Raw genomic sequence first — 15,225 nt, 5'->3', positions numbered from 1 at the left:
TTTTATGTGTGGTGCCTTTTGAGTATGTGCAAGTTTTGTGTGAGGCAACTTTTGCATGTGTTGCAACTTTTGTGCATGTGGCAATTTTTGTGCGTGTGCAAGTTTTGCGTGTGGTGAGTTTTCCATGAGGTGAGTTTTGCACTTGTGGGGAGTTTTGCGTGAGCCTAGTTTTTGCATGTGGCGAGTTTTGCGCGTGGCGAGTTTTGAGCGGCGACTTTTGTGTTTCGACTTTTATGTGGCGAGGTTGGTGTATGTGTGGTGAAATGTGTGCTGAGGGTGGTATATGTGTTCAAGCACGTGGTAGTGTGTGGCGCATTTTGTGTGTGTCCATATCCCCGTGTGTGGTGAGTATCCCATGTCGAGGCCCCACCTTAGCAACTGTACGGTATATACTCTTTGGCGCCATCGCTCTCACTCTTTAAGTCCCCCTTGTTCACATTTGGCAGCTGTCAATTTGCCTCCAACACTTTTCATTTCACTTTCTTCCCCCATTATGTAGATAGGGGCAAAATTATTTGGTGAATTGGAAAGCGTGGGGTTAAAATTTCACCTCACAACATAGCCTATGATGCTCTCGGGGTCCAGACGTGTGACTGTGCAAAATTTTGTGGCTGTAGCTGTGACGCCTCTAACACTTTTCCTTTCACTTTTTCCCCATTATGTAGATAGGGGCAAAATTGTTTGGTGAATTGGAAAGCGCGGGGTTAAAATTTCACCTCACAACATAGCCTATGACGCTCTCAGGGTCCAGACGTGTGACTGTGCAAAATTTTGTGGCTGTAGCTACGACGCCTCCAACACTTTTCCTTTCACTTTTTTCCCCATTATGTAGATAGGGGCAAAATTGTTTGGTGAATTGGAACGCGCGGGGTTAAAATTTCACCTCACAACATAGCCTATGACGCTCTCGGGGTCCAGACGTGTGACTGTGCAAAATTTTGTGGCTGTAGCTGCGACGGTGCAGATGCCAATCCCGGACATACATACATACATACATACATACACACACACATTCAGCTTTATATAGTAGATATATATATATATATATATATATATATATATATATATATATATATATATATTTGCCTAAAATACAAAGGAAATGTGTCATCTTTAACTTTAGGCCTTTTAGACATCATTTAATCTGTAACTTGCTTAACTGTTCACAATAACAGCAAAAAATATCTTTTACAGTTGGGATAATGTTCAGTTTAGTACTTAGCAGCACATCAGCACTTTTATTATTTTAACTTTTGCACAGTAATATTGCATGCAGTAGTCCCATATTTTCATTTTTCTTAAGTGTTTATCCACACTTTAACACTTTACAGCTCACGGCTAATATTTAGTGATGAGCGAAAATACTCGTTACTCAAGATTTCCCAAGCACGCTCGGGTGACCTCCAAGTATTTGTAAATGCAAGGAGATTTAGTTTTCTTCACCTTAGCTGAATGATTTACATCTCTTAGCCAGCTTGATTACATGTGGGGATTTCCTAGCAACCAGGCAACCCCCACATGTACTTATGCTGGCTGACAGATGTAAATCATTCAGCTGCGGCGATGAAAACTAAATCTCCGACCACTAAAAAAATACTCGGAGGACACCCGAGCATGCTCGGGAAAACCCGAGGAATGAGTATATTCGCTCATCACTACTAATATTCTCACACATTAATAGGTTGCTCATAGAGGAAACATTTTCTTCACCACTCCCCCTCTATATGTATAATGCGTCTTTTTTCATGTTCATCTCCATACATATTAGGCCCAGCACCCATTATACATTCCCTTGCCATTCTATTTACTGACAGCACATTATATATCCAGGCTTGGGATAACGGAACGCACGCGTCTTTGGACCACACCTCTTGACCTGCTTGTCTTCGGCTATCGGACCCCGCTGGCACGCAGTGCGGTCGTTACCATGAATTCGATACTGAGCACTTTCACCGCTCATAACTATCTACCTTCAGAGCTGACATAGTTGTTCTTCTATCTTTTCAGTATATGTAGCGGTTCCCAAGTTGGTTGCCACTTGGAATGATTCATCCATTCATTCACTTAACATGGACAAAACAGAATTCATCATCTTTCCCCCATCTCACGCAACCCCCCCAACGAACCTATCCATTACAGTAAATGGCTGCCCACTCTCCCCAGTCCCACAAGCTCGCTGCCTCGGGGTAATCCTTGACTCTGATCTCTCCTTCAAACCACATATCCAAGCCCTTTCCACTTCCTGCCGACTTAAACTCAAAAATATTTCACAAATCCGTACATTCCTCAACCAAGAATCTGCAAAAACCCTAGTCCATGCCCTCATCATCTCTCGTCTTGACTATTGCAACCTCCTGCTCTGTGGCCTCCCCTCTAACACTCTCGCACCCCTCCAATCTATTCTAAACTCTGCTGCCTGACTAATCCACCTGTCCCCCCGCTATTCCCCGGCCTCTCCCCTCTGTCAATCCCTTTACTGGCTCCCCATTGCCCAGAGACTCCACTACAAAACCCTAACCGTCATGTACAAAGCCATCCACAACCTGTCTCCTCCATACATCTGTGACCTCGTCTCCCGGTACTTACCTACACGGAACCTCTGATCCTCACAAGATCTCCTTTTCTACTCCCCTCTTATCTCCTCTTCCCACAATCGTGTACAAGATTTCTCTCGCGTATCACCCCTACTCTGGAACCCTCTACCACAACACATCAGACTCTCGCCTACCATCAAAACCTTCAAAAAGAACCTGAAGACCCACCTCTTACGACAAGCCTTCAACCTGCAGTAACCACCGATCGACCAAACCGCTGCATGACTAGCTCTATCCTCACCTACTGTATTCTCACCCATCCCTTGTAGATTGTGAGCCTTCGCGGGCAGGGTCCTCATTCCTCCTGTACCAGTTATGACTTGCATTGTTTAAAATTATTGTACTTGTTTTTATTATGTATACCCCTCCTCACATGTAAAGCGCCATGGAATAAATGGCGCTATAACAATAAATAATAATAATAATCCATTCATGGTGAATACAATTTCTTGTTCTCCATCCTATGCTGCAGGCTGTTGGCAGCGTGTTGTGTTACACTTTTTATGCAAGTTAATCAGCTCTTCTATTACCACAGTATTACATGATCTCACTGGAGTTAAAGTGAACCTGTCACCAGATTTGCCCGACATAAGATAAGGCCACCGCCTTTCAGGGCTTATACACAGCATTCTATAATGCTGTAGATATGCCCCTGGTCCGACCTGAAAGATAAGAAAAATAAATTTTATTATACTCACCTGGGGGGGGGGAAGTCTGGTCCGATGGGTGTCGCAGGTCCGGGTCCGGCGCCTTCCATCTTCTCATGCTCGCCGCCTGCCTTCTTGCATCATGGCTCCACAGCATCGTGCTCCTGCGCAGGCGTACTTATCTGCCCTCTTGAGGGCAGAGCAAAGTGCTGCAGTGTGCAGGGCCTCTCTGACCTTTCACAGCTCCTGTGCACTACAATACTTTCCTCTGCCCTCAACAGGGCAGATAAGTATGCCTGCAAAGGAGCACGATGCCGGGGAACCATGAAGCAAGCAGTAGGGCGGAGATTGTAAGAAGATGGGAGGCGCCGGACCCAGACCTGCGATATCCATTGGACCGGACCGCCCCCTGGGTGAGTATAATTATTATTATTATTATTTATTTATATAGCACCATTGATTCCATGGTGCTGTACATGAGAAGGGGTTACATACAAGTTACAAATATCACATACAGTAAACAAACTAACAATGACGGACTGATACAGAGGGGCGAGGACCCTGCCCTTGCGGGCTTACATTCTATATATATATATATGTATAATAAAACTTATTTTTCTCTTGTCACCTTCCACAACAGCATAGGAGGTTGTCTGCACACCCTAATGAGGGGCAGGAAGCACAAGAGGTTAAAAGCCCCTCCCACCTCCTATTCACCAGTGTCTTTCCTGTCCCCCATGGGGCATGGAGAGGTTACGTTGTATGTTGTAGGGCCAGTGACTGCAGCATACCTTCTAATTTTACAAGCTGGGCAGTGGTGGTCGTGGGTTCGTCTCTCCTCCTCCGTTCTGCTCCCATCGCCAGCCTGGCTTCGGGACCTTCCCGGCCCACCTGCATCCACACATGAGGGTAAAGCAGGCCAGTGATCCCCGACCAGAGGCCTCCTGTAGCTCTCCGATCTTTCTTCCTCCGTTGCATGCTGTTCAGCATCCCAGAAGCGACGTTGTTATGAGAGGCTAATCACTTCCGTGCCTTGCGTTCCAGCGGTGGAACGCTTGCACTTCCAGGTCTGGACAGCTGAACGGCTCGCTGAGCACATGAAGGTTTGCCAAAGCCTGCTCCTGGACCCAGGGGGGAGTAGGGGAAATGCCAAATGAGCTGGGGACAGGGTTTATTACTATTTAAAGGGACTCTGTCACCTGAATTTGGCGGGACTGGTTTTGGGTCATATGGGCGGAGTTTTCGGGTGTTTGATTCACCCTTTCCTTACCCGCTGGCTGCATGCTGGCTGCAATATTGGATTGAAGTTCATTCTCTGTCCTCCATAGTACACGCCTGCGCAAAGCAATCTTGCCTTGCGCAGGCGTGTACTACGGAGGACAGAGAATTAACTTCAATCCAATATTGCAGCCAGCATGCAGCCAGCGGGTAAGGAAAGGGTGAATCAAACACCCGAAAACTCCGCCCATATGACCCAAAACCAGTCCCGCCAAATTCAGGTGACAGGTTCCCTTTAAACCTGCCTGAAGACACCTTCCAAGTAAGACTGATTCCCAGTATGGATGGTGCTTCCTACCCTGCGTCTGCAGAGCCCAGCGCTGCCCCTGATCGGATATGGGGTGGGTCCCAGGCTAAGGGCTTGGTAGTTTAGGTGTCCCTCTAGTTACACTACTCCAAAATGTGCTATCTGCAGTAAGAACCTTCCCTCGCTATGGGAAAAGAATCTCTGTCAAGCATGCACAGACAAAGAGGTGAGGGCAGGCAGCTGTCTCTCATCGAGGAGATCCGTACACTGGTCAAGCAGGAGGTTCTCCTTAGCCACCTTTATCCCTCCTCCGCCACCACCTTTTTTTTTTTTTTTTTTTATAAATTCTTTATTTAAGGTAAAGGCTGGAAACGATACATGCATTTTATGTTAGAGTAAGTAAATAAATCATAACTGTTTTGATAATGACAATAAGCAACTCCAGACTAACAACATTGGGGAATGGTAGGAAAGGAAAGGGTAAAAAAAGGAAAAAAGGGGGAGGTGGTGGGAAAGAAGGGTTAGGAGAGGGGGGGGGAGGGGGAGGATGGTCTGAGGGATAATAGTTGGGGAGGGGGAGATAGGAAAAAAGGGAAGGGGGAACAGTAAACAAAACAGTTCAGTACACTTGAATATAGCACTTGAAACAAACAGTGCGGTAGCATAAATTCTCAATATAGTAGGGACATGAGAGTAGCAAATTAGGAAGCATTGGATCGAAACATTCTCCATGGGAGCCAGTTTGCAACAAAACGTTCATGGGCATGCACTTCCCAACTTGATAATTCCTCCAGTCTATAAATGTGGTCAATTTTATTAAACCATTCACTTAGCGTTGGGGGGGACACACTCTTCCAGTGAGTAGTTATTAAGTGTTTTGCAGCACTGAGCATTAAAGGTAGATGTCTGGAGGGTTTGAAATTATTTGTCGGGCATGAAAGGATGGCCTCATCCGCTAGCAGGTCAGTTTTAATTAGTTTTAACTTTTTAAGCGTTGAGTTTATTCCCTCCCAGAAGTCTTTGATCATAGAACATTCCCAAAATATGTGTGCATGGTTCCCCCGGGCGACCCGGCAACGCCAACACAAGTCAGAATCCGACAAGCCCAAGTGCTGGAGCTTGACCGGTGTCAAATGCCATCTGGTTAGTATCTTATATGCGTTTTCCTGCAGCAGAATGCATCGGGAGAAACCCCTGGCAAACTTCAACATCATTGAGATCTGGTCGTCTGAAAAAGTAAAATTAAGATCAGATTCCCAGGAGTAAACAAAGGATGGTTTAAAGGGTTGAGGGGGAGTGACAAGTCTGGAGTACGAGCGAGATATAACTTTGTATCTAGCTGAGCCCATTTTAAGCATGAGGTCTAGCCATGACCAATTGGACCTATGTGGGAACCGCTCTCTAAATTGCTGAAGAATACGTTTAGTATGGTGTTCTTGCAAAACATTTTTTGGAGACTTCATGGTGTTACCGGGCCAGATATTGTTTTTAAGAATTTTACCTTCATAAAAGCTAGTAAGAGAATCCCTAGGGAGTTTCGACCACAAATTATATGAGTCCTTGAAATCAGGGTTAACTAGATAACGAATGGCTGCAATAGGAGTTAAGGATGATGGGTATGAATCTGGTGGAAGTTCGTTCAAAACAATTCTTCTAATATATAGGGTAGCTAAAGTTATATCGTCTAAACCCAACGAAGTCGCTGGTTTCGAGCGTGACCATAGGAGTGGAATTCCCTCATTGCCCAGTAAGACCACATCCAACATGTCTAGCGTGCCTTTTTCGAGGCCAATTACAATTCTCAGCCATCTACCTAGGTGTATAGCTTTGTAATATATATAGGGGTCAGGTAATCCTAAACCACCATAGGAGGTGGGGTATGCTAGCAATTTAAAGGGCAACCTAGCTGGTTTATTTTTCCATATAAATTTAATTATTAAGGACCTTATGTTTTTGAAGAAGGTGAGGGGAAGCCGAATGGGCACCATGCTCATAGAATACAATAAAATAGGTATAAGGTAAGCTTTAAATACGTTGATACGTCCTATCCATGATAAAGTGGGAAGACTGTACGATTTCATCAATGCTTCTAGCTTTTTTTAGTAAAGGTGAAAAGTTAGATTCGAATAGGTCTGTGGGGTCCCTAGTAATCCAGATACCCAAATACTTTATGGAGGATGTGGACCAGGAGAAGGGAGTTAGTTTACGCAAATTGGATAGCTGGGAGTCTGTTAGAGTAATATTAAGTGCTTCCGATTTGGTATTGTTAATTTTAAAATTTGAGAGCTTGCCAAAATAGTTAAGTATATTGAGGATAATGGGAAATGCTTTAAAAGGATTAGAAATAAGGAAAAGCAGATCATCCGCGAATGCCAATGTTTTTATCCCTAGTCTACCTATCTGTAATCCCCGAACCTGGTCCTCCTGTCTAATTCTCTGTATTAGCGTCTCGATGACCAATACAAACAAAGAAGGGGACAGGGGGCATCCCTGCCTGGTACCGTTATTAATATTAAAAACATCAGATAAAACACCATTCACCCGGACTCTGGCAGTGGGAAAGGAGTACAGGGAAAAGACCGCTGTAATAAACTGGGGAGGGAAGCCAAACCTATGCAGAACCCTCTCCATACTTACCCTATCAAACGCCTTCTCGGCATCAGTAGATAGGAGAGTTAGCGGCAGATTCCGCCTTCTAGCATACATTATGGATTGAAGAGCTTTAGCCGAATTGTCCCTGCCCTCCCTCCCACGCACAAAACCAGCCTGGTCCGAGTGAATCAATCTGGGGAGTATATTACCTAGTCTAGACGCTAAGAGTTTTGCCCATAGCTTCATATCTGTATTGAGGAGGGAAATAGGTCTGTAGCTGGAGCAGAGATTGGGATCTTTACCCTCTTTTGGCAGCACTGTGATAAAAGCTTCTAAGGCTTGTTTCAGGGGGGATTGCCCTGACAGAAAAGAGTTAAATAATGTTACTATGTAAGGTAGCAGGGATTTGATTAATTTCTTATAGTAGGTGATGGGGAGGCCATCAGGACCCGGGGCCTTTCCATTAGGAACACTAGATAGAGTTTCCAGTACCTCTTCAGGAGTAATTGGGGCTGTTAAGCAAGAGATGTCTTCTGGAGACAATGAGGGGAGCCTCAAAGAGGAGAGGAATGCATCCATCGCTTCCAAAGCTGCCCCGGGCTCTCCCATGTCCTCCGGAACATCTAAATTATAAAGGTTCTTGTAAAAGTGTTTGAATTCTTTAGCAATGTCCTTGGTCTCAGAAATAATTGGGCCATTCGCACCTTTCAATTGTGTGATGAAAGTACGCCCACCACGCTTTCTCAGAAGAGATGTCATGAGTTTGCTCCCTCTGTTGCCATGAAGGTAGAACTTCTGTTGGCTTCTCATGTATATCTTAGCGGAGTGTATGTTCAAAAGATCTTTCAGGGATCTTCTGAGTGAAATGAGTTCTGTCTGGGCTTTATCTGTCTGAGAGCGCTTGTGCATCTTTTCCACAGAATTAATCTGGTGCAGAATAGCCACTACCTCTTTAGACCGTTCTTTTTTCAAATATGAGCCCAAGGCTGTGAATTCTCCTCTCAAGACAGCCTTGTGTGTCTCCCAAACCAAAGGCACGGGAGAGCCCGGAAGGCAGTTCTCCTTAAAAAAAAGATTAATGGAAGTGGAAAATCTAGACACATAGTAGCTAGTACCTAGCAGGGTTTCATTTAGCGTCCAAGTAAAAGAAGCAAGGGGGAGTGATTTAATGTTCATCTCTAAGAAAATCGGGGCATGGTCTGAAAGGGAAATAACGTCTATTTTCGCGGATTTCACTAGTTGGAGGTCTGGACTGGGTCAAGAGGTAGTCTAGTCTGTGGTAATTATTATGAGGTGAGGAGAAGAAAGTGAAGTCTTTAGTCGTCGGATATAATGTTCTCCATGGGTCAATTAAGTTTAAGGATTGTAAGTTGATATGTAGTTTTCTTAGTGCTTTTTGTGATATAGAAGATTTCCCTGATGATGAATCTATCGCTGGGTTGAAAGTGACATTGAAGTCCCCTCCCAATATTATGATCCATTCTTTGAATAATCTAAGGGTGTTCAATACTTGACATAGCCAACCAATTTGGTTTTGGTTTGGAGTGTAAATATTACAGAGGGTAACTTTTGTGTTGGCTAATAGCCATTTTATCATTATATATCTCCCATCAGCATCAGATAGGGTATCTTTCAAGGTAAAAGGAACATTTCTCTTAAATGCTATACTGATTCCTCTCGAGGCTGTGGTGCCAGTACTATGGTACCATGTAGGGTATTGTGTTCTTGACATGTCAGGGGTCCTATCTTTTTTAAAGTGGGTTTCCTGGAAAAATGCGATACTAGAATTTTTAGATTGTAGAAATCTCATCAGTTGCCCTCTTTTCCTTTGGCGAGCGCATGCCCTTCACATTATATGAAGCCACCACTACAGTGGCGGATTTTGAAACGCTACCGGTCATGAGTTATACAAGAGAATAGGGTGACAACTGTACACATGTACTGAACAAACAGAACAACCATAAATGTAGTAAGAACATTTTTGAGAAAAGGATGTAACATAAAACCATCAAAGATCCCGTCTATAGCAGAGGTTGGAGCCCAGAACATCCTCCTAAGACAGACAGGACAGTCCATTGCAGGCACACAAGTGGTAAACAGTATATCAACATTTACTTCCAATAAAATCTATAATAAAAGCAATGTGAAAGGAAAAATTCCATTGACCAATCGAACTTTGAACAATACCCGATCCGGTCACAGCAGAAAGATCAGGCTTATCCGTCGGTCTAAGGCAAGAGGAAAAAGCGACACGAGTGCCTCAAGGGGGTGGTATCTTTTTAGTTCCCGATTTGCTTTGTTTCGGAGATGCAAACCTCTTGGCTGGGGACCATTCACCATGATCCGGCAGAGGGTGGAGACTGGGAGGAACATTTAGCGTCATATCCAAAGGCAACCAGGAAGGGACATCCACTGCCTCAATGTTGAATGTGGACCAAACTTTGGCGAGGTCATCTGGGTGACGAATTATGGCTTGCTTTCCTCCGCCATGTAAGGCCAGGCCAAAAGGGAATAACCATTTGTACAATATCTTATTTGCACGTAATGTGTCCAGAAGAGGCTTCAAGACCCTTCGTTTGGCAAGGGTCGATGGTGCTAGATCCTGATATAGTTGGATTGATGAACCTTCGTAGGATAAGTTTTTATTATCTCTGGCAGCGTTTAGAATTGCCGAAGTATCCAAGTAATTCAGAAGACCACACATCACGTCCCTTGGGGGATCTGTGGGTTTAGGTTTGGGCCTGAGCGAGCGATGTATCCTCTCAATGACCATTTGGTCGCATCGTTCCTGAGGCAGTAAGGAAGCAAATATTTCTTTGGCTGATTTTTCAAGTATCTCGTTAGAGACACTTTCGGGTATCCCCTTAATTCTGATATTTTTTCGGTGACTCCGGTTTTCTTGATCCTCTATAGCTAGGGATACCGTGTTTAATTGAGACTTGTGGAAGTCTAGGTGGTCTTTAATTTTATTAGAGTGACTTATGAGAGAAGACTGAGTGGCTTCTAGGGACTCGACCCGACTGCCAATTTGTTGAATATCTTCTCGTAGGCCAGAAACTTCTGCGATCAGTGGTTTCATTGCTTGAATTAATGCCTTTTTGAGGAAAGACTTTGAGATTCCTCCAGAGTCCATCTGAGTGGTGTCACTTCCCGAAGCCTCATCACTTGAGTCCAAGTCATCTACGGGGTCATCCGATTTGGTGTTGGAGCGAGAGATCTTATGAGCAGACCGGGCCAGCGAAGGTTTGTGTTTTAGGAACTTCTCCATATCACTTTGTTTGTCTTGTTTTGTAGCAGGGAGAGAAGATTTGCAGCGCTCTTTATTAATTTTAACCATTCTAACTGAATATAGCGCTTGCTTTGAAGATCACCACCTGTGCGCCAGTGTTATGTTTAGGTCAACATATCTGTGGATGTGGTTGGAGGGAGCTGAACATTTTCACAGTTTTAGTAATGAAATAGATTGTCTCCAGGCCGTCTATAGTGTTTGGTTAAGAAGAGAAATATATCGTAGGTTTTTTATGCCACCACTAGATGGCGTAGTAGTACCACAAAATCTCTCCTTTATTGCTGGCTATCATAGGTTGCCTTCATATAGGAAGCTTTCCTCACAATCAATATGTGAGGTGAAATGTGGTAGTTTGGGCAGTAGGTGTCGCTTTTGCTTCAGATTTGAGTCTATGTGATAAGTCCAATAAAAAAGCAACAAAAGGGAGAAAGAAAAAACTGAATAAAATAAAATTATATTTAAGGATGGCTTGAGCACAGGGGTCCAAGACAAGGGACTGTGAGTCTCAGGACGTTTAGCTGTGACTTTTTCAAATGTGTGGTGGTGAACAGATCAAATAGTCATGGTTGCTCGCATGAGGGGGGGGGCCCACTCCCCAAGGGATCTCTCCTTCCCAGACAGTATAGCGCTGCTATTATCTTGCCCACTATGTTAAATTTGCTCCTGGTTATTGTGTGGCAGCCCAGAACACTGCTGTCTGCAGGAATGGGGGGGGGGGGGACAGAGCCGATCCCCCAAGGGACCAAGGCAGGATTGGGGTGATCGCTATATGGAAGGTGTCACAACGATCGCCACCCCGCACCCCCAGTCAGTAACAGGGGAGGAGGACCAACAGGAGGTAGTAAAGTTGAAGCGGTCCTTGCCTGGCTGATAGGGGCCTCTCCCTGCGTCCCGTGAGGGATCCAAGATGGCGCCGGGCTCGGCGGGAAATCCCCAGGTCCGTCTCCTCACCTTCAAGATGCGCTGTCACGCCAAGGCAGCCGCTGGGCCGGGGAGGGCTCAGAGCGCCACCGTGGACGGTAAGCGCACCCAGCGACAGATCCTACAGGCGCGCCCGGTCAGTTCAGCAGGCACTCCGGGTACAGCGCAGCGGCCGGTCTGCAGCAGCGACGGACCCGCACACCGCAGAGGACCGCGGCAAACACCGGACCACGGGGGACTCCAGCGCCTGGAGCGGTAAGCTGTAGGAGCGTTGAGCTGGGGTGGGGAAGTGTGTCTGGGGAGCGGGCAGCTCGTACCTCTCTGTAGCTGCCGAAGCACGCCGCACAACCGGTCCGTAAGCTGCTCAAGATGGCGGAGTCTCCCTCTTCTCTCCCCCTAACCTCTGGAGTCCACGGGTCCCTTGCTGGGGCGAGGTGTACCACCCACTGTCTATTTCTTCTGGGGACAGTCACAATGTTATAAACTGTTCGAGGAGCTGTTATTGACTCCGTGGGGCCAGGGAATTCGGTGTAAATTCAGAGCCAGGCAGGAGCTCCCGAGACGTGCGACCGTTCCCTCTTGCAGCTAGGCCACGCCCCCGCCACCACTTTTTCTTCTAGGGCCATCTGCCTCTAAAAAAACAAGATTGAAACAATTAACTCTGACTCCGAGTCCGAACACTCTTATCCCTCATCCTCTGAAAAATGGGAAGAATCTTCATCGCCCAGAGTTTCGGAGGCTAGGAAATACCTTTTCTCAACAGAGCATATAGAAGAAATGGTGATCGATGTGTTTTTACTATGGGGATGGAGGAGGAGTCAGTCCCGCAGTCTATCCAGGACGAAATATTTGGGGGCTTGAAAACAGGGAAACGTATCGGCTTTCCAGTTCACAAAAACATTCTGGATCTGACAGCTCAGGAATGGGAGCTTCCAGAAAAACGCCTTTCCACCCCCTCAGAGCTGAAACATAGGTTTCCCCTTTATGATAATTCCCCTGCTTGGGAGATTCTTAAAGTAGACATTCAGGTGGCTAGAGTGGCTAAAAAAAACGCACTCCCCTTTGAGGATTCTTCACAATTAAAAGATCCAATGGATAGGAAAATAGAATGTCTGCTGAAATCCTGGGAAACGTCCACATCTGCGTTAAAATCTAATATAGCCTCCACCTGTGTAGCCAGAGCTCTCTTCCAATGGCTTGACAAATTGGAACATCATATATCCCAGGGTACCTCAAGGGGTGAGCTACTGGATTCCCTTCCTATTTTTTAAAAAGCTACAGGCTTCCTGGCTAATGCATCTCTGGAATCAATCAGAATTGCCTCTAGGTCCCTAGTTCAATCTAACTCAGCCAGAAGAGCTCTCTGGCTCAAAATGTGGATCGGGGATGTCACCCCAAAAGTTAAATTGTGCTCAATCCCCTTTAAGGGCGAATACATTTTTGTCCCTGCTCTTGATGAAATTTTAGAGAAGGCCACTGACAGGAAAAAAGTCCTTCCTGAGCAAAAACCTCCCAAGAGAGTATTTTTGGCGCCTCCCAGTCCCAACCCCCCAGACAAAGGGAAAGGGTAAAACTGGAAGATGGAGTTATTCGAAGGGCAAGGATAAAAATATCCTTGTTCCCCAGCAGTAGCCCCAGCAGGACAAACAATGACTACGACCTTGTGGGGGGCTCGCTAAATTTTTTCCCCTTTGGCGGGCCATTTACAACTCTCAGTGGGTCTTCAATATCATCAAGGAGGGCCTGCTGATAGAGTTCGTGTCCTCTCCTCCTCGGGGTCTGAGGGTCACCTCCCTTCCATCTCCGGAAGCCCAAATAATGCTGATGTGAGGCATTCAGGATCTTCTAAGTTCAAATGTTATCGCCCCAGTACCTCCGGAACAATGGGGAATAGGCCACTATTCCCGTCTTTTCTTAGTTAAGAAACCTTCAGGGAAAGCTAAAAAATCTCAATCACCTCATGCTCTATCGCAGATTCAAAATGGAATCAGTGAAGACGGCCATTCCCCTGATAGGCCCACATTTCTTTATGGTGACCAGAGATCTCAAAGATGCCTACTTCCATGTTCCAGTCCATACACGACACAGGAAGTACCTGAGGTGTGTGGTACAGCAAAATCAGCAGGTGGAGCACTTCCAGTTCAAAGTGCTCCCCTTTGGCATTTCTTCAACGCCGAGAGTTTTTTCCAAAATAATGGCAGAGGCCGTTTCATATATCTGGAAACAAGGAGTCTGCATAGTTCCTTATCTGGACGATTTGCTAATTGTAGGTTCCTCTGCTCAGATTCTCATGAACCATGTGTCAAAAACTCTCGATATCCTGCGATGGCTGGGGTGGCTGCCTAATCTTAAAAAGTCCCAGCTTCCAGCCCTCCAAAATAAGTTTCTGGGAGTTCTGTTAGATCCTGGAAAGCAGATGTTGTTTCTTCCAGAAGACGATCGCCTGGTTATAATGACAAAAGTCACAAGTTTCAGAAAACAAAGATCCCCTACTCTTCGGGAAGCCATGTCAGTGCTAGGCTCCATGACAGCCTGCATTCTGTCTGTGTCCTGGGCACAGGCCCACTCCAGCGTTCTCCAAGCCCACATCCTCAAGGTGTGGAATGTGAGCCCCAGTTCTCTGAACAAGAGAGTACACACTCCAGGACATGTAAGAACCTCTCTAGCATGGTGGTTGAGCCCCAGAAACCTTTGCAGGGGTGTAAATTGGTCTAAATCCCCCCCTAGTTATGGTGAAATCCAATACCAGCAAACGAGGCTGGGGTGCCACAGTGTCTTGTACTCCTTTTCAGGGTCTTTGGAATCAGAGTACAAGCAGCAAATCCTCCAACTTCACGGAACTGAAAGCAGTGGAGTAGGCTCTCCTGGCTGCAAACGATCTAGTGTCCGGATGTCATGTGACAATTTATTCAGACAACATTACTACAGTAGCCCACCTCAAGCATCAAGGGAGCTCAGTGTTCAACAACTTAAGGGGCATTTCAGGTCGAATATTTTGCTGAGCCGAAAAACACCTTCTGTCCCTGAAAGCAGTTCATCTAAAGGGATCCTCCAATTGTCAGGTGGATTTCCTGAGCTGACAAGACATACAACCAGGGGAATGGAGCCTGAACAAAAGGGTCTTCATGATGTTTGTAAACAGATGGGGCCTACCTGAAATCGACTTACTTGCTTCAGGTCAAAACACACAGGTTGAGGCCTTTTTCTCCCTGAATCCCAGGGACAATGCCAGGGTAGTGAATGCCTTTGCCCAAAAATGGAGCTTTTGGTTGGCCTACGCCTTTCCACCAATCTCAATGTTGGCAAAGACTCTTCGGAAGATCCAGGAGGATCGGGTCCATCTATCCTGGTGGTCCCAGTGTGGCCGAAGAGAAGTTGGTTCAACCTCATTGTCGAGTTGCATATAGATGGCCTTATCGTTCAAGGACCCCTTCTTCATCCAGAACCTCAGATATTGAATCTAGCCGCCTGGTTACTGAATCCCATGTGCTGAGAGCTAGAGGGCTTTCAGACTCGGTAATTTTTACCCTACAGAGATCTAGGAAGCCAGTTACGAATGCTATATACAATATGGTATGGAAGAAGTTTTCATCCTTCTGTCACCCAAATCTACCTGATCCATTCGGTCCAAATATCCCACAAGTGTTGGACTTCTTA

Source organism: Ranitomeya imitator, chromosome 2 (assembly GCF_032444005.1).
Source record: "Ranitomeya imitator isolate aRanImi1 chromosome 2, aRanImi1.pri, whole genome shotgun sequence".
NCBI classification, from domain to species: domain Eukaryota; kingdom Metazoa; phylum Chordata; class Amphibia; order Anura; family Dendrobatidae; genus Ranitomeya; species Ranitomeya imitator.
Note: the sequence above shows the minus strand (reverse complement) of the source record.